The sequence below is a fragment of the Megalopta genalis genome, chromosome 12, assembly GCF_051020955.1.
Source record: "Megalopta genalis isolate 19385.01 chromosome 12, iyMegGena1_principal, whole genome shotgun sequence".
Lineage (NCBI taxonomy): Eukaryota > Metazoa > Arthropoda > Insecta > Hymenoptera > Halictidae > Megalopta > Megalopta genalis.
Genome location: NC_135024.1, coordinates 2,884,165 through 2,905,158, shown reverse-complemented (window position 1 = coordinate 2,905,158; position 20,994 = coordinate 2,884,165). Strand labels below are relative to the sequence as shown.

The following is a 20,994-nucleotide window of genomic DNA, read 5'->3' as shown; positions in this document are numbered from 1 at the left end:
TAATCGTTACAGAATTTTGTAACTAAATCGCGAATTTTTCTGCAAAGTAAAAATCAAACGAACTGTCAAACTGGTCAATTTCTGGGGAAAATTGACAGAATTTTATTTACAGTAGTTACAGAATTTTGTTACTAAATCGCGAATTTTTCTGCAAAGTAAAAATCAAACGAACTGTCAAACTGGTCAATTTCTGGGGAAAATTGACAGAATTTTATTTACAGTAGTTACAGAATTTTGTTACTAAATCGCGAATTTTTCTGCAAAGTAAAAATCAAACGAACTGTCAAACTGGTCAATTTCTGGGGAAAATTGACAGAATTTTATTTACAGTAGTTACAGAATTTTGTTACTAAATCGCGAATTTTTCTGCAAAGTAAAAATCAAACGAACTGTCAAACTGGTCAATTTCTGGGGAAAATTGACAGAATTTTATTTACAGTAGTTACAGAATTTTGTTACTAAATCGCGAATTTTTCTGCGAAGTAAAAATCAAACGAACTGTCAAACTGGTCAATTTCTGGGGAAAATTGAAAAAACATTGACTATACACAGATATAACCGAAATAGTTTCTGAACAAATTGTACACCCCCAAGAAATACGATTTGCGAGATGCTTAAAAAATAATACGTAAATTGTCCGACGAAAATGTCGTTTCTCTTTTGATCATTCTACTAAGTTATACGCAATATAAAAAACAATATTCTCGAATTCTTCGAACATCTTTACCATTTGGTATTCGATTAATCCGCGTTTTTCCCCGTACATGCATGAAATCCGCGATCCGTTTGGTAATACATCAACGAAAGCAGCGACCGAGCACACCTCGCGAATACTATATTTACCTTGCCAGCAACAAATCGGTAATAGCCACGGCTAACGGCCGGCTTACGGTTGACGCGACCACTAAAGAAAATAATTAAAAAATAATTCCAGCAGCACGTCGGTTGCTTCGCCAAGGACGCTAAATCACCTTGAACGATTCGCTTCGAAAAGACCGCGGCGTCTCCCGTAACGTCTTCCCAACGTCCAAAGAAAGAGAAACGAGCGCATCGTAAACCCGCCTGACCAATTACAAGTTAATGCAGTTTCTTAGCATAGAGAGCTAAACTAATCTCCCGGCTCGTTGCATGGGAACGGATCGTACCGCTCGTAGTTTCGAATATAAGAGAATCGTTCGTCGATTCCATTTTGCCTTCGAGCGTAATAAAAACCGACGGATGAACGGAATACAAAAGGTCTCTCTCTCCGCTTAATTATCTAACTTGCGAGTTTCCGAGGTGAAAGCTCGCCGCGACCGCTGCCATTTCTGCGGACGAAAGGTCCGCGACGACGGCCGCATCAGCACGCGATTTTCAATATTCCATTACGAAATGAAATCCTGACAAGCCCTCTCTCTCGCTCTCTTGCTCTCTCTCGCTCTCGTGCGCTCTCTCTCTCGCTCTCGTGCGCTCTCTCTCTCGCTCTCTTGCTCTCTCTCGCTCTCGCGCTCTCTCTCACTCTCTTGCTCTCTTGCTCTCTCTCGCTCTCTTGCTCTCTCTCGCTCTCGCGCGCTCTCTCTCTCGCTCTCTCTCTCGCTCTCGCGCGCTCTCTCTCTCCTCTCTCTCTCTCGCGCGCTCTCTCTCTCACTCTCGCGCGCTCTCTCTCTCCTCTCTCTCTCTCTTGCTCTCTCTCGCTCTCGCGCTCTCTCTCGCTCTTTCTCGCTATCTCGCTCTCTCTCTCTCTCTCTCTCTCTCTCTCTCTCTCTCTCTCTCTCTCTCTCTCTCTCTCTCTCTCTCTCTCCCTCGAGTAGTGGCTGACCGAACATTTCGGCGACTTCGGAGCAGAAAGTTCGCCGGACTCTGATACAAATTTTCTGGCAGCGCAGCGGAGATCGATCCTTATTTAAGCACGACAGGGTATCGATCGGACCCGCGCTTTCCAAGATGCTGATACGTTCTGCTGTTCGATCTTTAATAGGTTTCGCTTCACCGGTAACCGATGACTCATGATGTAATTTGAAGAGTTACGGCTCCAGACGCCGGTTAACGACCGTTCGGGAATGTTTCGGGTCTTCTGGTTCTATCGAATCGAACGAATTCGGACACGGTACGCGCGTTTCCTAACGGAAAATGTGCACCGTGCCGCGGAAATTAACCGGCGAAATTTTAGCTGCGCGAATACAGTAATTTCTCCCGGAAATGCCAAATTTCGGGTTGCCGTGAATTTCACTGCGCCAGTTCTACGTCTGTGTAATTTATTGGTACGTCGATGCTAAGGGTCGACGGAGTCGGTGAAGTGTGTGATGCGACACTCGATGCGAATTGCTGGAAGACGATACAAAATGGTCTGTTTGAATCGTGTCACGTGGCCTCCAAGTTGCCTTCGAATCGCGGCATGTGGCCTCCAAGTTGCCTTTGAATTGCCTTCGAATCGTGTCACGTGTCTTCCAAGTTGTCTTCGAATCGCGGCATGTAACCTCCAAGTTGCCTTTGAATTGCCTTCGAATCGTGACATGTGGCCTCCGAATTGCCTTCGAATCGTGTCATGTGGCCTCCGAATTGCCTTCGAATCGTGTCACGTGATTTCCGAATTGCCTTCGAATTGTGTCATGTGATCTCCGAATTGCCTTCGAATCGCGCCATGTTGCCTCCAAGTTGCCTTTGAATTGCCTTCGAATCGTGTCACGTGGTCTCCGAATTGCCTTCGAATCGTGGCATGTGGCCTCCGAATTGCCTTCGAATCGTGTCACGTGGTCTCCGAATTGCCTTCGAATCGTGTCACTTGGCCTCCGAATTGCCTTCGAATCGTGTCACGTGGCCTCCAAGTTGCCTTTGAATTGCCTTCGAATCGTGTCACGTGGTCTCCGAATTTCCTTCGAATCGTGTCACTTGGCCTCCGAATTGCCTTCAAATCGAGGCATGTGGCCTCCGAATTGCTTTCGACGTGCAAGGGTTACTATAAACTGCTGTAACTTTGTGACAAAAAATCGCAGCTGAGTTTCTTTTTTTTTAAATTACGAGGAAAAGATCGAACTTCGTTCTACTGCAAACGGCATCTCGGACAAAAAATTTCCAGAGTCCGTGCAATTCGTCGAACTCGACAAGATTCAGTATGACGAACATGGCCTAGCATTTAAAGAGTTACAGTGACAAGGGCGCATGGAACTTAAAATCCGGAAACACTGTCCGAAAGTAGAAGTTTCAAGCTTTAATTTAAAAAAAGAGTCATCGTCCTAAGGTAATTTTTCGCGGAGTTATCGTCACTCGAACTTGGCCAATTTATATCCATTTTTCTATGCTATGCTCGCGTCACGTGGCCTCCGATTTGCCCTCGAATCGCGGCAACAAACATTAGAAATAAAAAAGTTAAGTCATCGTTTTTATTCCAGCATTACTATGTATTCATATCAATGTACACCGGCATGCTGGCCGCTGCCTTTTCTTGCCGACTGGCTCGAGTTTCCATAAAAACGAGCCGCGAGACTAGAAAAATCGCGACTTAGTATTCTCGGATCTGCCGGTTTCAATTCCGACAGCACGACCAGCCTATTGTTGCATAGAACTTTTGCGTCAACCGCAAAATAAGCCGCGTCGTGTTCGCTTATGACGTATAAATAAATGCGAATTTTTGCGCTCCGCAAATATATCCGCGCATAACGGATGCCCGAACATTGGAAGCGTGCACAGGTAAATAGGAAACTGGACAGCGCAGAGAAAGGCGTTTAAACTCGGACAAGCTTACTCACTCGGCCATGAATTGCGCCGCATTTTCGAATTCTTTGCCGTCGCGCAAAGAAAAAGAGAGAACCACGCTCGCACGCGCGCGCACGCTCGCACACAGCGAGAGAGTAAGAACGGATCGGAGCGGCGCAAGAAAAAAAAAAAGAAAGGAACAAGAAAGAAAAGATAGAAAATCATAGGCGATATTACGGCCATTAAACTGACTAGAAACGCGCGGCAAGCTAGAAAATACGAGGCAGATGAATTGCAGTTCTGTCGATCCAATTTGAAACTTTTCATCGGGCTCTGCTGCTGTTTCTACGTAAATTAGCTCATGAAAGTTGCGAATCATTTGAATCGTTTCGAACGTTCCACTTTTTTTCACCGAGCTACAGCAAAACGTCACGTAATATTGATTTCGAGCTGTGTTATTTGTTTTTTCTTTTTTTTTCCTGCTGCTGCTGCTGCTGTTTCAACTCGAAGCGATAATATAGCGGTAATTTCTTTTATCGTGTACTCGTGGAAACGACGACGTTAATTAACCATCGAAACCGTTCGAAATCGCTGGTGTTCCTTTTTTTTACAGCTCCCGATGCGATCGAGAAAGAATGAAAAATAGAGAAATATTTCTGGGATAAATTTTCAGAATTGCTTCCTTGATTCGAGCGTTTAGTTTCATAAGAAATTGTAGGCGGTTTGAATGAATCCAATAACGTCGCTGTTACAAAACTAGTGTTAAAATTGTAAAAATCTAGCAACACGAATATCTTTATTTTTAAAGGAACGAGATGAACGAAATGGCGAAGTTAGATTCGGCGTTGAATTTATTGTATTGTATTTATTTAAAAAAAAGAATATCTTAAAATACGATCTGTCTTTATAGATCATTGAATTTATTAACATTGTTCAAAATTAACTCTACTTCGTTAGATTGTCTTCATTCAATTTCTATAATAATCTCCGACGAAATTCGCAATAAACATTCGAAGTTGAACAGTAAATTCTCTCCTATTGTCCCTCAGATTGTAGACACCGATTGGCAACAGCTATAAAAGCGAGCCACGAGAGTCGAATAATCATAGTTCCTCTTCCCAAATTGTCCATTTTTGTTGACAAGGTGAGAGACAATTGGCGAAAATTTACTGTATTTCTATGATTTCACTTTCGAGACACCTACGAAATTAAATTTGATTTGTAAAAAAGTGTATGCGAACCGCAGAAAAGTTGAATTTCATTTGTGAAAAGATAAATATGACCTGCGAAAGGGGATGAGACTTTTTTACTTATAAAAAAGTCTGGCTTGGGTCTGCGAAATGATGAATTTGGTTAATGAAAGGTGTGAACGCGACGTAAAAAATGACGAACATGACCTAAAACAGGTAAATATAACTAAAAAAAAAATAGTAAATGCGAGTTGCAAAAAGATGAATTCGATTCGAGAAAAATTGAACGTGACCTAGAAAAAAAGGTGAAGATGATCTGCGAAAGAACGAGTTCGATCTAAAAAAAAAACATGAATACGCTCTGCAGAAAGATGAATTTGTTTAGTGAAAGGTGAACGCGACGTAAAAAAAAATGACATAAAACAGGTAAATATGATCAGAGAAGGTAAATGGAAGTCGCAAAAAGATGAATTCGATTCGAGAAAAATTGAACATGACCTAGAAGGAAAAAAACGACGAAGATGAGCTGCGAAAGGACGAGTTCGATCTGAAAAACGCGAACACGCTCCGCAGAAGGATGATTTTGATTCGAGAAAGTTAAGTACGACCTGCGATACGACGAATTTGGACCGCAAAAACCTGTAATGGTGGACGGCGCCAGCGAGCGAGCGCGCATGACGCGGCTCCGGTAATGCCGAAGTGCACATCCAGTCGGCCATCGCAATTAGATAAAAAGATGCTTTCTCTCGCGAACTTTTCCCCTCGGGGATACACGCGTGCGGAGGTGGCGCGGCGTCTGGACGAAGTCGCGAGAAACCGGTGATCGCGCGTTTTCGCGTATCAGCGTCAGGTTCTTAATGATTCATTCCTGGGGAATGCAATGTGGCAATGCACTTGGGCCGAAGCGAGACGGTGGAAGTCGCCGCGAGAATAACGGGGAACAGAAGAAGAAGCGATATCGACGTGTGGTGGTCTGCACGCTCCGGCGCGCCGCGCCGCACCGCGCCACGCCGCGCCGGTTCCTTGCTGCAAGCGGCGTTTCCACCTCGCGAGAAGTCGTCCGGATATTGCGTCACGTTTGACCCGCTCTGCCCGTTGCTCGAACTCGATGGGCCATCGATTCCTTTCGCAGCTGTTGCTCGGGGAAGCTGCGAATGCACGATGCGTTCCAACGTGTGCCGCACGTGCAACTTCATCGAACCGTCGTCCATTATCGATTTTATAACCAACTGCCCAACTGGACGCAGCCGATGCCGTCGAATTCTCCCGAAGCTCCTCACGAAAGCTGAACACCTTCTCCGCATGCTCGCTGCCAGAATGCCCGCAATCGCGAAGCGGTTTCGTTACGATGCGTCGATGCACTTTGTCTGCAATTTCATCTGCAACTTCGTCGAGCCGCTTCTGATCCGCGTCGAATAGTTGTGTCGCACCCGACGCGCCCAAAAGTCTTCTAAGACACGCCCAAAAGTCGGAGAACCGGCCCTTTTCTTTTTAGCTCGCCGCTAAAAAGCGCGCAACTTGGAAGCAGTTCAGTTACGCTGCGCGCATTGCACTTCGTCTGCAACTTCATCGAGCCGCTTCTGATTCGCGTCGAACAGTTGTGCCGCACCCGACGCGCCCAAAAGTCTTCTAAGACACGCCCAAAAGTCTTCTAAGACACGCCCAAAAGTCGAAAACCGGCCCTTTTCTTTTTAGCTCGCCGCTAAAAAGCGCGCAACTTGGAAGCAGTTCAGTTACGCTGCGCGCATTGCACTTCGTCTGCAATTTCATCGAGCCGCTTCTGATTCGCGTCGAACAGTTGTGCCGCACCCGACGCGCCCAAAAGTCTTCTAAGACGCGCCCAAAAGTCGAAGAACCGGCCCCTTTTCTTTTTAGCTCGCCTCTAAAAAGCGCGCAACTTGGAAGCGGTTCAGTTGCGCTGCGCGCATTGCACTTCGTCTGCAACTTCATCGAGCCGTTTTTGATCCGCGTCGAACAGTTGTGCCGCACCCGACGCGCCCAAAAGTCTTCTAAGACACGCCCAAAAGTCTTCTAAAACACGCCCAAAAGTCGAAGAACCGGCCCTTTTCTTTTTAGCTCGCCGCTAAAAAGCGCGCAACTTGGAAGCAGTTCAGTTACGCTGCGCGCATTGCACTTCGTCTGCAACTTCATCGAGCCGCTTCTGATTCGCGTCGAACAGTTGAGCCGCACCCGACGCGCCCAAAAGTCTTCTAAGACACGCCCAAAAGTCTTCTAAGACACGCCCAAAAGTCGAAAACCGGCCCTTTTCTTTTTAGCTCGCCGCTAAAAAGCGCGCAACTTGGAAGCAGTTCAGTTACGCTGCGCGCATTGCACTTCGTCTGCAATTTCATCGAGCCGCTTCTGATTCGCGTCGAACAGTTGTGCCGCACCCGACGCGCCCAAAAGTCTTCTAAGACGCGCCCAAAAGTCGAAGAACCGGCCCCTTTTCTTTTTAGCTCGCCTCTAAAAAGCGCGCAACTTGGAAGCGGTTCAGTTGCGCTGCGCGCATTGCACTTCGTCTGCAACTTCATCGAGCCGTTTTTGATCCGCGTCGAACAGTTGTGCCGCACCCGACGCGCCCAAAAGTCTTCTAAGACACGCCCAAAAGTCTTCTAAAACACGCCCAAAAGTCGAAGAACCGGCCCTTTTCTTTTTAGCTCGCCTCTAAAAAGCGCGCAACTTGGAAGCGGTTCAGTTACGCTGCGCGCATTGCACTTCGTCTGCAATTTCATCTGCAACTTCATCGAGCCACTTCTGAACCGCGTTGAACAGTTGTGCCGCACCCGACGCGCCCAAAAGTCGAAAACCGGCCCTTTTCTTTTTAGTTCGCCGCTAAAAAGCGCGCAACTTGGAAGCAGTTCAGTTACGCTGCGCGCATTGCACTTCGTCTGCAATTTCATCTGCAACTTCATCGAGCCACTTCTGAACCGCGTTGAACAGTTGTGCCGCACCCGACGCGCCCAAAAGTCGAAAACCGGCCCTTTTCTTTTTAGCTCGCCGCTAAAAAGCGCGCAACTTGGAAGCGGTTCAGTTGCGCTGCGCGCATTGCACTTCGTCTGCAATTTCATCTGCAACTTCATCGAGCCACTTCTGATCCGTGTCACAGTTGTGCCGCACCTGACGCACCCAAAAGTCTTCTAAGACGCGCCCAAAGGTCAAAGAACCGACCCTTTTCTTTTTAGCTCGCCGCTAAAAAGCGCGAAACTTGGAAGCAATTCAGTTACGCTGCGCGCATTGTACTTCATGATGCATCGCGCCCATCTCTTGTCGATTTTTTAACGTTCGCAGAAACGATCGTTATGATCGAAATGCAGCTCGCTTTCAAGGTCTAGTCCAATAATTGAGAGGAACTTATCCGTTTCTACGGGTTCGCAGCCGAAATGCTCACAATTTCGACGAAAGTTCAGTTACGATGCACGATGCACTTCATGCAAATTATTGAACGCATGCAAGCACGCATGCACACACGCTTACGCATTAAATAAATAGCTGTTCGAACAATCGATTTCTTTAATTCAACGACGTGTGTCCGCGGAATGTTTAAAGATTTCCGATACGATCCGAATGCCGAGCAACAATTCATGCGGATCATTGAAAAGCGAAAATGATTGTTTAACCGGCAATTATGATTCATCGCGTTTGTGGCGTCTCGTAAAAAAAAGAACACCGTGAAATTAACATGCGCCCTTGAGCCAGTCTCTTGCTTCACGCCCTTGGCGTTTCTACCGACGATTAAAGAACGTCGACGTCCAATTCTGAATCCTGACACCAACGAGTTTCTCTAATAACATAAGATACTTTGTTGATTTTTATCGTCAGATCTTAATAGTGAATTGTACAATCAGTGTATTTGAATATTTATATAATAATATATATTTGAAAATTGGAAAATCTTGAATTTAAATGTCCTCCTAAAATTGAAACATTGTAAATAATAAAATTAATTAAAATAATATAATTTTGTTGATTTTTGTCGACGAGAAATAATAAATAATAAATTACCAGCAACGAAGCTTGTCTAGTATAATCGATTCTGCAATGATAGTAATTTTATTCTCTTTTTCGGATAATATTTATCCGAATACAGTCTCTCATTTAAATGTCATTAACGTTTATTTCGTTAAAATCAATTTATATACATAAAAGTGTTCATAAACCTGCGCAACATAATAACGCGGCTCGTTAATAACCGTGGACGGAAAATTGAAAATTCGACGTCCGTGGAGTGAAATTAATGTAATTTAGGTCCGTGCAATTTACGCGACAACTGGTTCTTAATCGCGGCCTGTCGAACGAGTAATTGAATTCGGTTGTCCCGGCACCTTTATTTCGCGCGAATTTCATGCAAGCATTAAAATTTCATTATAAACTTTTCGTACGTCGAATACCTTACAGATCGATACAGAAACAAGAAATCCCAGGTCAACGGTCCGAACGTATCTCCCGAAAAAGGGGTGGAAATTAACCTCCAAATAGTCGATTATTTTCTTTATTTTATTGCTATAATTCGCAAGTTATGCAAATTCGAAAAGTCGTCGAACAAAAATTACTTCCCTCGTCCGAACAAATATGTAGTGTATGTTTTATTTACAAATTTCGGGTACAGTAATTATTTCGAATAAAATTCGTGAACAATTATATATATTATAATAATAGAATATTATATATAATAATAATAATAATATTATATGAATAATAATAATAATAATAATAATAATAATAATAATAATAATAATAATCGCAAGTTATGCAAATTCGAAAAGTCGTCGAACAAAAGTTACTTCTCTCGTCCGAACAAATATACAGTGTATGTTTTATTTACAAATTTCGGGTACAGTAATTATTTCGAATAAAATTCGTGAATAATTATATATATATAATAATATAATATTATATAATAATAATAATAATAATAATAATATTCTATGAATAATCATCGACAATTAACGAAGATCAATTACTTTCTAGGCGAATTTTGTATCACTTTATAAATAAGTATACACAATAAATTCAGATTTAATCGACAAAACGTAAACAAAAGATCTTTTGATCAGCAAAAAGGTTGATTTTTGTTTGCAAAAGGACGAGTAAAACTTGCAAATAATTTGGGGTGCAGGACCCGTACATTATAAATCTTGACAAATTTCTTTCAGAAAATCGAACGTACTTATCGGATATAATTCTATGAAAATAAAATGTATTTACAATTTAATTTTGTCTCGAGACATAAACGATCGTAACTATTTGCTGAAATCTTACTATATGTACTTTGCTCGCATGATACTCTGCTAAGGGAGACCTGGTCAGTTTCCACCATATGGAGCGATAGGCGGCTTAAGCTTAATTGACCGCTCAAGGCCATTTCCCCGACAATGAATCACACCAGATATAAGTTTCACAGTTTACTTCGTGCCAGCCGGTCCGCCCATTTGACAGACATACCGCGTCTGCCTGTAGACACTTGTCAAGAAGCACGAGATAGAACGGCGGCGGTGCGTAGCAGAGTGCAGGGGTGAGAACAACCCCCGAACAGCCTCGGACGGCCTGTTGATAGCGCTATTGGACAACAGAGTGACTCATTGTTAGCGTTAGCTCGACTGTGTGGGGAATCCTAGTCCGAAAATCTGGGAAACTGGGAATTCGATCCGCCATGGATCAAAAGAATCTGAAGAAATTACGAAAGTTTTGAAACAGGTCTGAAAGAAAGATTCGAAAAGATTCCGGAACATTTATTGTGATAATATTTAATATTAGGTATTTAATATTTAACATTCTTAACCATTTCAAATTCTAACTAAATTCTATGCATTTCACATTCTATTTAAATTTAATATTTAACATTCTTAACAATTCCAAATTCCAACTAAATTCTATCTATTTCAAATTCTATCTAAATTTATAATATTCAACATTTAATATTCCAATTAAATATTCCCTTAAAATTGAAACATTATAAATAATAAAATTAATTAAAATAATATAATTTTGTTGATTTTTGTCGACGAGAAATAATAAATAATAAATTACTAGCAGTGAAGCTTGCCTACAATAATTGATTCTGCAATGATAGTAATTTTATTTTCTTTTTCGTTGATTACTCATCAACTTAACAATTTCAAATTCTAACTAAATTCTATTTATTTCAAATTCTATCTAAATTTAATATTCAACATTTAATATTCCAATTAAATATCCCCTTAAAATTGAAACATTATAAATAATAAAATTAATTAAAATAATATAATTTTGTTGATTTTTATCGACGAGAAATAATAAATAATAAATTACTAGCAGTGAAGCTTGCCTACATTAATCGATTCTGCAATGATAGTAATTTTATTCTCTTTTTTGTTGATTACTCATCAACTTAACAATTTCAAATTCTAACTAAATTCTATCTCTCTCTCTATTTCAAATTCTATCTAAATTTCAATTCTAACAATTTCAACTTCTATAAGAAATCTGAGCTAAACTTATCCTCGGGGTTTCTATCTTTTTTATGTCTATTTTTCTGAAGTCAATTAAATTAAATTAAATTTAATTGAATATCACAGTACATGATATAATTACATAAAAAAATGCATGGTGTCATTCAAACAGATCAAGGTAACCCGATCTTTTTACAAAAAGTGAAGCACGTTTCGATGATCTTGTCTGTCGAAGATTAAAGATCAACTTGTGCTTCAGACATCTTCCTGTCAGACTTTCGGAAGCTTTTAAAGAATCGTACAGGGCATTGCGACGAGCAGCAGGCCGTATATGATCCGGATTAAGCCCTATAAAATTGTAGCTAGGAGGGTTCGGCGGCCGCAAGGGTGAGAATCGAGGGTGGTAGAGCGGATTGAAAAGTGCCTAAGTCCTACAAACACCCAGATACATCCCTGAGGCGGCGTATGAATAAATTTTTGATCTCTTTGTCCTCTGTTTTGTGCTTCTGTGGAACAATAGAGTTTGAATTCGGGGCTTCTCAAACACAGAAACTATTTTACGCTCGGTCGCTGTTTCAAAAGCTCTGATAAAATATTAACAAAGATTTTCGTTTCCGGCTTCATTTTATTCACAACGCAGTTAATTCTTGTTACAAAACAATTAACCCTGAGATAGTTAATTCTGTCTTCCATTTCTGCTATAAATGCATAAAATCCGTATGTAAAAGTAAATTACAAATATTCTTGTAACACGACTTCTACGTTTTATGCTAGCCAGCAATTCACAACTTGATTTAATCGTCCGCAAATTTGTAGACGAACTTCTTTATTCAAGCATATTTTATCATATAAATTGTACAAAACAATAATTACTAATTGCGATTAAGGATTGATAATTCTATTGTTACTCCGAAAAATCAGAAAATTCTTAAATAAATCTAATCTTGCTTTTGCTGTACAACAATATTACATTAGTCACGTTTAGGCTCGGTAATTCTAGCGTTAAAATCAAAAATCGAAAAAATTCTTACTTACATAAATCCAGTGTTGCCGTTGTTACAAAATAATATACGTTTATTACATTTAGGTCTCGATAATCCTCGTGGTAGATCGAAAACATGGGAAAATTCCCACTCGGAGGGACCTGGAAATGTTAAAAGGAGCACCGCTGTGATGGATCGAACTCTTTTATATTGTACCGATTAAATGAAACTCATAATTCCTTGGCGCGCCTCGGCGCCGGCCGAGGTAGATAAAGGTCAGTCAATTCAAGTTTCACGCCCGACGTCCACGCCCACGTACGCGCAAACCAGAAACCTACACAAGTCAATACAACAACGCCGCGTGTCGTTGTTCAGCAGTTTCGAGCTACGAATCGACCCCTAATTTCTCCCCCCGGTTCTTTTAATGTAATTGTCAGATAGCAGACGTACTCGTTAGCGGTCTTTGTTTGCAGATCTAACAGCCGGTGCCGGCCCGCGTTTTAATTCGGAAAAAATGTACACATCGGCCGGCCTGATAAGAGAGCCGTTGGCCGGCACAGGCCGCCAAAAAACGATATTCGGAGCAGCCAAAAATACGTTCCGTTTCTGTCTCTGTAAAATGTAGTATTTCCAACACTGCTCCATATATTTTTCGAGGCTCGATTTCTTTACTGTTCTGTGTTCGAATTTAATACCATAACAGTCAAATCGACTTTACTATTTTCGTGGAAAATTTTGAACGTCTGCGATGATAAGATCTTCGTGTACGACTGTCTGTATTGTATTTATTTTTATTATATTACTACATTACATTTATTTTATTTATCTATATTTATTTTTGTTTATTTTTACGTGTTTGCTGAAACAAAAATGTCCTATGAAAACTTTGAACATGATCTATACTTTGTCTCAAAAATGTCTCGCAATCCGGAAGTAAGAGGTTCCTGAGGTCATTCCAAGTAACTTTTTCCTCAGCGAAAATGCAATGCGCGGCTTCGTTTACAAGTTATTAAAGAAAAACAATGGCCAATGAGAGGCGAGCTCGGCTGGCGCGAGGCGGCCGAGCCAACGGGCGCACGAAGCCCAGTTCCGCTGATTGGCTCGGCCGCCTCGTGCCAGCTGATCTCGCCTCTCATTGGTCAGCGCTTTTCCTTAATAACTCGTAAACGAAGCCACGGATTGCATTTTCGCTGAGGAAAAAGTTGCTCCAAATTACCACAGGAACCCTCTATTTTGCGGATTGCGAGACATTTTGGAACACCCTGTATAATGCGGTTTGAATGGCGTTCGCATAACACGAGTGTAATACAAAATCGTAAAAATAATGTAACAAACCGATGTTTCTGCCATTATGCTATCTCATTACAGTCAACGTTGCAAGGGCTAACGTTTTACGGGCGTGTAATCTGTGAAAAAAAGGAAACTTTAATACGCGAATGGAATGTTTGTCGAAACGACCTTAAAACGCGCAGAAAGACTGTCGGGACAATCCGATATAAACCTCCGCAATCAATTTATCAGTTTAACGTCGTTGTAACACTTCTTTCGCAATCCACGCCGTGCTCGGCGTGATAAAAACCTCGTGGATTTTATATTCTGCCGCTTCGTGTATAAAGTGTGCATCGGGGACCAGAAACCGGTACCGACTTCTGTTCTCGGACGCGAGCCCAGATAGCCCTTTCCTCCCTTTCTCTTCCTCTTCCACCGCGGCGATACCTTCTTCTTGTTAGTAATCCCTTCTCCCGTTATTAATCGCACAAAGAGTTGCACGAGGTGCACCGTGGTCTTCGGACAAAGGAAACCCGTAATTGTTACGCATCCTATTTTACGGACTTCGTTGTCGCAAATATTATTTTCAGCGCGGGAACGTCGCGAATGGAACGTCGGATTCTTAAGCGAACAGCAACAGATGCTTATTTTAATTCGATGCACTTTTCCCCAACGAGTTTCTTTTTCTAACGTATAAATACCATTTTTAAAAAATCGATGGCCTTTTGGACGAACGGGTTTTGTAATTCGTACTCTTACAAAACTCGTAATAAATGAAAAAAATATAAAATTTCGAAAAAATTCACATTATCGAGGTAAAATATTTTTCTTTTTCATGCTTCAGCTATGTGGATTGTCAAAATAAAATATTTCCTTCACCGAAATTCGATGTCCCGTTTAAAATATCATTTTATTCGAATCGTGGAGAATTTATTATCTATAATAGTATTTCAAATTTTATAATTTTTGTTAATATTCTATTAACATTTCCCAGCTCTGACCACGTTCCAAGAAACATTTCTATAAAATTCAAGAAACTCAAAATGGCAGATAGAGCTCGCGTTTTGCCGTGATAATGCAATAGCAACTTTCTGTTCCCGAAAGTGTCGCCGAGCCTCCGTTCCGGCGAATGAAAGAACGTCGTTCTTTCCGATTTCTCCCGGCAAAAGGGATGCGTCCGACACATTTTTTTTCTTCGGTCACGATCTCCGAACAAGGAGGGTTGCCAAAAGAAACTCATGATTCCAGGAGAGATCGTCGTAAATGTAGTACTGTCTCATATCGTTGAATTTATTACATGCTTTCTTCATTTATGGTGATTCGACAGCGCCGTGTTGTAGTACGCCGTTTCGAGAACCCGGAGGAGCGAGTCCGCGCGCCCGCGATTACCGCCGGCATTTTTAATACTGTTTAACCCTTCGCGCTCGAGTGGCGACTCTGAGGCGCCACTAAAAATTGCTATACTATTCTCCAAAATAATTGTAATAGTATCAGACTCGTTTATATCTAAAAAAAACTCTTAAAATTGCAAGTTTCGTACTTGCCAATAGACTTTCATATGCATAAATCGCGATAAATGGAACGATAAAGGAAACACTGTAGATCAGAAAATATGTTTAAAAAAGTAATTAAAACAGCTTCGAGTGCACAGGGTTAAACGGCGCGCGTACACCATAAGTCGTCCGGACGGGGTCCACCTCTTTGTACACAGAAAATTCCGGTACACCGGTAATAATGATACGCTCGTATTAGCATCATGCGAATCGTCGTTGTCGGCGGCGATCTTGGGCTCGCGAAGCAAGCGCGCACCGCGCGCACCCGAAGCGCGACTTTTCTGCGGATAAAGTGATTCGATGGACTCGATCATCGGAACAGAAACTAGGCGGGGTACTCGTTATCTCGGTAATGGCTGGAATTAACCGTGGAACAAGATTTGCGACAACGAATATTATATCGTACAGTTCGGTTGACTGCGTTTCACACAGTTCAGCGCAACCGGTGATTATCTTAGTTCTATGAACACCGATTATGTACTTCGTAGAAAATGAGGGACGCGATGCGAGCACACTGTTCGCTAATATTATTGCCACTTTGTTTTGTTATTGTGCTGGGAACCGACTTTGTTGGAAACTCGCTTGGATTCGTTCGCGCGGTTTCGTAACTTCGAATTCACTGATTCACGTTCGATCGTTTATGGGTCGAAACGTATGATATCTTTGTCGTGATCTAAATTTGTTTACTGTGACGTATGCCGGGTAACATTACAACGTTCGGATGATTCTAAAGTCCGAATAGATATTCCTTCGGTGATGCATGTAAATAATTTATGTCAAGGTTATATGTATTAGGTTATTATATATATTAGGCTATTATATTGCATTATTAGGTTATTATATATTATTATATATATTAGGCTATTATTACATTATTAGGTTATTATATATTATTATATATGTTAGGTTATTATTACATTATTAGGTTATTATAAATATTATTGTATATATTAGGCTATTATTATATTATTAGGTTATTATATATATTATTATATATATTAGGCTATTATTGCATTATTAGGTTACTATATATAGTATTATATATATTAGGCTATTATTACATTATTAGGTTATTATATATATTATTATATACATTAGACTATTATTACATTATTAGGTTATTATATATTATTGTATATATTAGACTATTATTACATTATTAGGTTATTATATATATTATTGTATATATTAGGCTATTATTATATTATTAGGTTATTATATATATTATTATATATATTAGGCTATTATTATATATATTAGGTTATTATTACATTATTAAGTTATATTACATTATTATTACAAACATTATTACACATTATAATTATATTATTAAGTTTTAACAGAGCAACGGTTAGACCGAATTTTTCCTTTTGACGACTAGTCGAAGATTGTCTATTGTTAAAATACCTGAGTGACATTATCGGTGAAATAAATGGACCGTTTATTATCGAAGATGGTGCAAGTCCATTTTCCTCTAGTTATAAATAAAAAGGTTGCATTAATCACACAAATCACGTGATATCTCATTCAAAGAAAAAAGAAAATGGACTCGCACCGCTTTCGAGAAATAAACAGGGTCCAATTGTTGGCGGCTCCAATGTAGCCCTCCGATAGAACAACACCTGTTCTCACGTCTGGCACAGCGGCAGCAGGCTACGACTTCCGGTTCCGATAATTCGGTTGACATCGAAGAACATTTTCCTTTGGCGCGGCCTCGCTGGAATTGCGGATGCTTAGCAATTTCACGCTCTATTAATCGGTCCCGTAAAAGCATCGAGGATGTCGATCGCAAAATTTTACAGAGCTTATCGTCCTAGATGACGTGTCCCGCGCGCACCACCACGTATACGGCAACGCCATCCATATGTAAATAGACGCGGAATAAACGGAACGCTATAATAACAATGAGCAACGGGTACCGGCGGGGGGGTGCGGGGCGGGGTGGGGGGCAAAAATAGCAGGGTCCGGTAAATGTGTACAGCGAGAGATGAAGGGGGGCAGTGTGACGCATGGTCTACGGCACGAGGGAACCACCATTATTCCCCTAACGCGTCGAGAATGCTGAACGCTAATCCAGAAGAAGGAGTGGATTGACGAAAGTTGTTTGAGCCATTCCGCGTATCAATATGCATGAGCCAATGCCGGCCACCGAGTATGCGAATCCTTGCGAGAGCCCCCGCCTCATCTTTCGTCCCAGAAATCGAGTTTCCCGGTATCCAGATTTCCTTATCCCGACTTTTACAAAGCTCCTCCGGGCCCGTTGTCCGCCTCGCGCGCCTCTCGTTGCAACAATTACGATCGCCGCTGCGGATCTCTTTTATGCAGCGTGGAAACTTTCTGCATAAATTTCTACGAAGCAGGAACTACGCGGAGATTTCTTTCTGCGATGGTTTTAATACGTTGGGAATAATGTGTCAAGCTTTCTTGGTGCTTTAAATGTTCACAGTCTCTGCCACGAGCGCGTTAACAGATCCATCATCCTCTTAAACTGTTGCGTGTCCCGATGTTTTGTTGCTGAAATGTTTCCTCCAATTTCCAGGCGTTGTATCGTATTTATTTGAAAGAGAAAAGATCGGAATTGTCCATGTTTGTTTACTAGTTGAAGGACAATTGGGGAGAATTTATTGTACTTATTATACTATACTATAACTATATATATATAGTTATATATACTATATATATATATATATATATATATATATATATATATATATATATATATATATATATATTACTTTTCACTCTATAATTGTGCTCAAATTTATTTAGAACAGATTTAATGCCCAGATTTAATAGAAAATCAATTATTATACTATACTATAACTATATATATATATATATATACTATAACTATCTCGTTATAGTTTGTTTCATACACACACACATACGCACGAAATCATATTTTTGGTTGATTGACTGAAACACAGGGTTGCCTGATTTTCTATTAAATCTGGGCATTAAATCTGTTCTAAATAAATTTGTGCACAATTATAGAGCGAAAAGTAAGTCATAACTAACTATATCTGTATATGTACTTCCATTTTCTATTATTTCTAATATAGAAATATAAAAATACCATATTTCGTTACGTTTTTGTTTAAGCGTCACTGAAAATGTAAAAATTACTATGAGTCAATAATTATTTCGTTGAGTTTCAAAAAACAGTGATAGCTTTAACCGATTTTAATGGCGTTATGAAATGTAAGAACCATAATCGATGCTCTATTGGATAATTGGTCATTTTGCAACGTCGGTGATCAGGAAAATATAGATAATGAGACAGTAAGAGGATTAGACTGCGGATCTTTATGCGCAATAATCATCCATTATTTATGCGAAATAGAAATAAAAAAATGATGCGCTTCTTTTATGTCTTTTGTTCTTATTTCATTGTCTCTAACAATGATTAAGAGAGAAACGCGTGGCACGAAAATTCTTTGTTTTCATCTAGAAACACACTGCATTAAAAGTAGAATTTATGAAAAGTACAATTTATTATTATTTATTGAAAATTGCAACGCTGCTCCTTGGACATTCGGCTGTTTTAAGAAACGAAAATTTTGCAACGCGGACAGAACTTTGAGATCAGCTTTTGGCCAGCTTTTCGAGCATAATACCGCATCATGCAACGAGGGAAAGTTCTTCAACGAGCTGCGATCGAACGGCTTATTTGACTTATTTCCATTCTTAACGATTATGTGCCTCCTCTCGTCCCACACGCGTCCGTGCTCGCAGGGAATTCTGGGATTTAGTGTACAGATGTTTGCTATGCTCAAACTCATCTCTGTTCTCACGTATTATGAGGTTTACTTTGGATTTGTGTGGCAAGAATTAGACGGGAAAAGAAATCGTAAAAATACCATTTACCGATAGGCGTGCTCCGAGAAATTCGTAGAGGAAGACCCGCGAATAGTGATTGATTTTTCATCCTACGAAATAATAGAGCGTTCAAAATATACAGCGAGTTCTAACGTAATGAAATTTTAATTGATATAGTTACGCTTACATTAGTTACAGATGGTTCGTTCTTGTTCAATATCTTGAACAGATAAAAGCTATCGGAAAATATCATTGCAAGTTAAGCTCGTCGCTTTTATAACAAACGCGAGGGAACTGATCTATCTTATTACAGTGATATCGTTGCTGATAAGATAATGCACATCAATTTTCAAATGTTTCTATCTAAGCTTTCATCCTTTTAACATTTGAGCCAGTATTACTCAATAAGTATATACTTAAGCCAGTATTACTTAAGAAAGAATTAATAGAATTCCTATAGTGCGACAGAATTAATAGAATTCCTATTTTTTCTAATAAATTATTAACGACAAAGTTTACTCGCAACCTACTCTAATAATCAAGGAGATTATCAATCAGCGAGCATTTTTAACATTTATATAGAAGATTATATATTATACAATTAAATTATATTATATTGATTATATATTGAATATATATTGAATATATATTGAATATTAGACCATGCATTTGTTTTAATTAACTCTAATAAGATTCGTCGGAAGGCGTCAAAAGTTAGGTTAACCCATTTGGTGCCGACCAGAAGAGTCGCGAGTACCCAAACGAAAATGTACTGAACTTATTTAATGTACTATGGTAAGACGCCGGAGAGAAATTACAAGAATCTTGTAAAACCTGATCATAAAAGAACTCAAGAAGCAAGAAAAAATAAGAAATAAAACTCTTATTTATCAAAAACTATTAAGAAAACAGCATGTTCTCGAGTATAGTTTTATCAAGCTTTCTCGAGAACAATATAATATCGTCGCTCGGCACCGAAAGGGTAAAATATGCTGACGCCTACAGGCGTCCACGAATACAACAGAAACAGATAGAAAGCCGGTGGCTGGGAACATTGAAATTCAGCATCCGTCAAAGCCGTCCAGCAAACACGCGTCGTACGCGCGTAAGTTGGATATTTGGTGTGCTGAACGTTCGAAGATCCAACGATTTCACGGATCCTGGCACGCTACGTACCAGATCGCTATCTCCACGAACGCCGGGCAGACGGTAGAGGCCAGGCGAGCGGGCACGACGAGATCGCGATGGTGGTGGGGAGCGCTGGAGGAGGGCGAGGAGGGAACGAGACGGGGGTCCTCGAACGATGACCGTGGGCTCGGGGTGGGGGTTGCGAAAGGACCAATCAAGCCGAGAGCCGACGAGGGTGGCGTGAGTCATCGGCAACGGTCTGGTGGCGACATCCGGTGGCCAGCAGTCTGCCAGTCGGTCGCGAAACGCCACGCCCGCTGTTTCAAATCTACAAGAATTCTCCTCTTGTCTAGCCGTGTGCTCCGATAAACGGGGCCCTCGTACGATCGTTTTGCGAACGCGAGGGGAACCGGCCCGAATCTGCGCACGCAAGCGAACAAGCCGCAGCACCGGTCGCGAACAATTTTTACCCAGCTGACCGACCGAGAGCCGGCTCTTCGTCGAGTGGTGTTCTTTCTGTGACGGCTACCTGCCTGGACCACGTTTCCCGGTGCCGGTATATGATATAGTGAGTTTTCACCTGTTCTCGATTCTGTTTAGTTTCGTTTCGTTTCGTTTCGTTTGGTTTCCGTCACGTTTCGTTACGTTTCGTTACGTTTCGTTTCGTTACGTTACGTTACGTTACGTTCTGTTGTTGTTCCTTTCGATTACGTGAAGGATATCTACCCCCCGAGTGTTCACGCCGTGCTAGTGTAATCGCTGATGGAATATGTATATATGTATGTCGGGCTCTCTATGCGCTCGTGAATCTCGCCGGCCGGCGCGGCCGAGCCTGCCACCATCGCGCCGTGCCGAGCCGTGCCGCGCCGCACCGGCCGGATCTCTTTTCACGATTCTATCTTATTCACGTGCATTCGAAATAACGAGATGGAACGGCGTTGCCCGGGTACAG

The 20,994-nt window shown here is 41.0% G+C and overlaps 1 protein-coding gene and 1 long non-coding RNA gene across 3 annotated transcripts in view; one reads left to right on the top strand and one right to left on the bottom strand.

Moving 5' to 3' along the window:
- LOC117228888 (uncharacterized) overlaps positions 1-20,994 on the top strand; it is a 157,670-nt gene that overhangs the window by 74,691 nt on the left and 61,985 nt on the right. The gene's annotated exons all lie outside the window — the stretch shown is intronic.
- The window catches only part of LOC117228898 (uncharacterized), a 41,756-nt gene continuing 29,887 nt past the window's right edge, over positions 9,126-20,994 (bottom strand). Inside the window, exon 3 of the long non-coding RNA XR_013034585.1 lies at positions 9,126-10,418. This is a non-coding gene — a long non-coding RNA (uncharacterized LOC117228898). The remainder of the gene's footprint in view (positions 10,419-20,994) is intronic.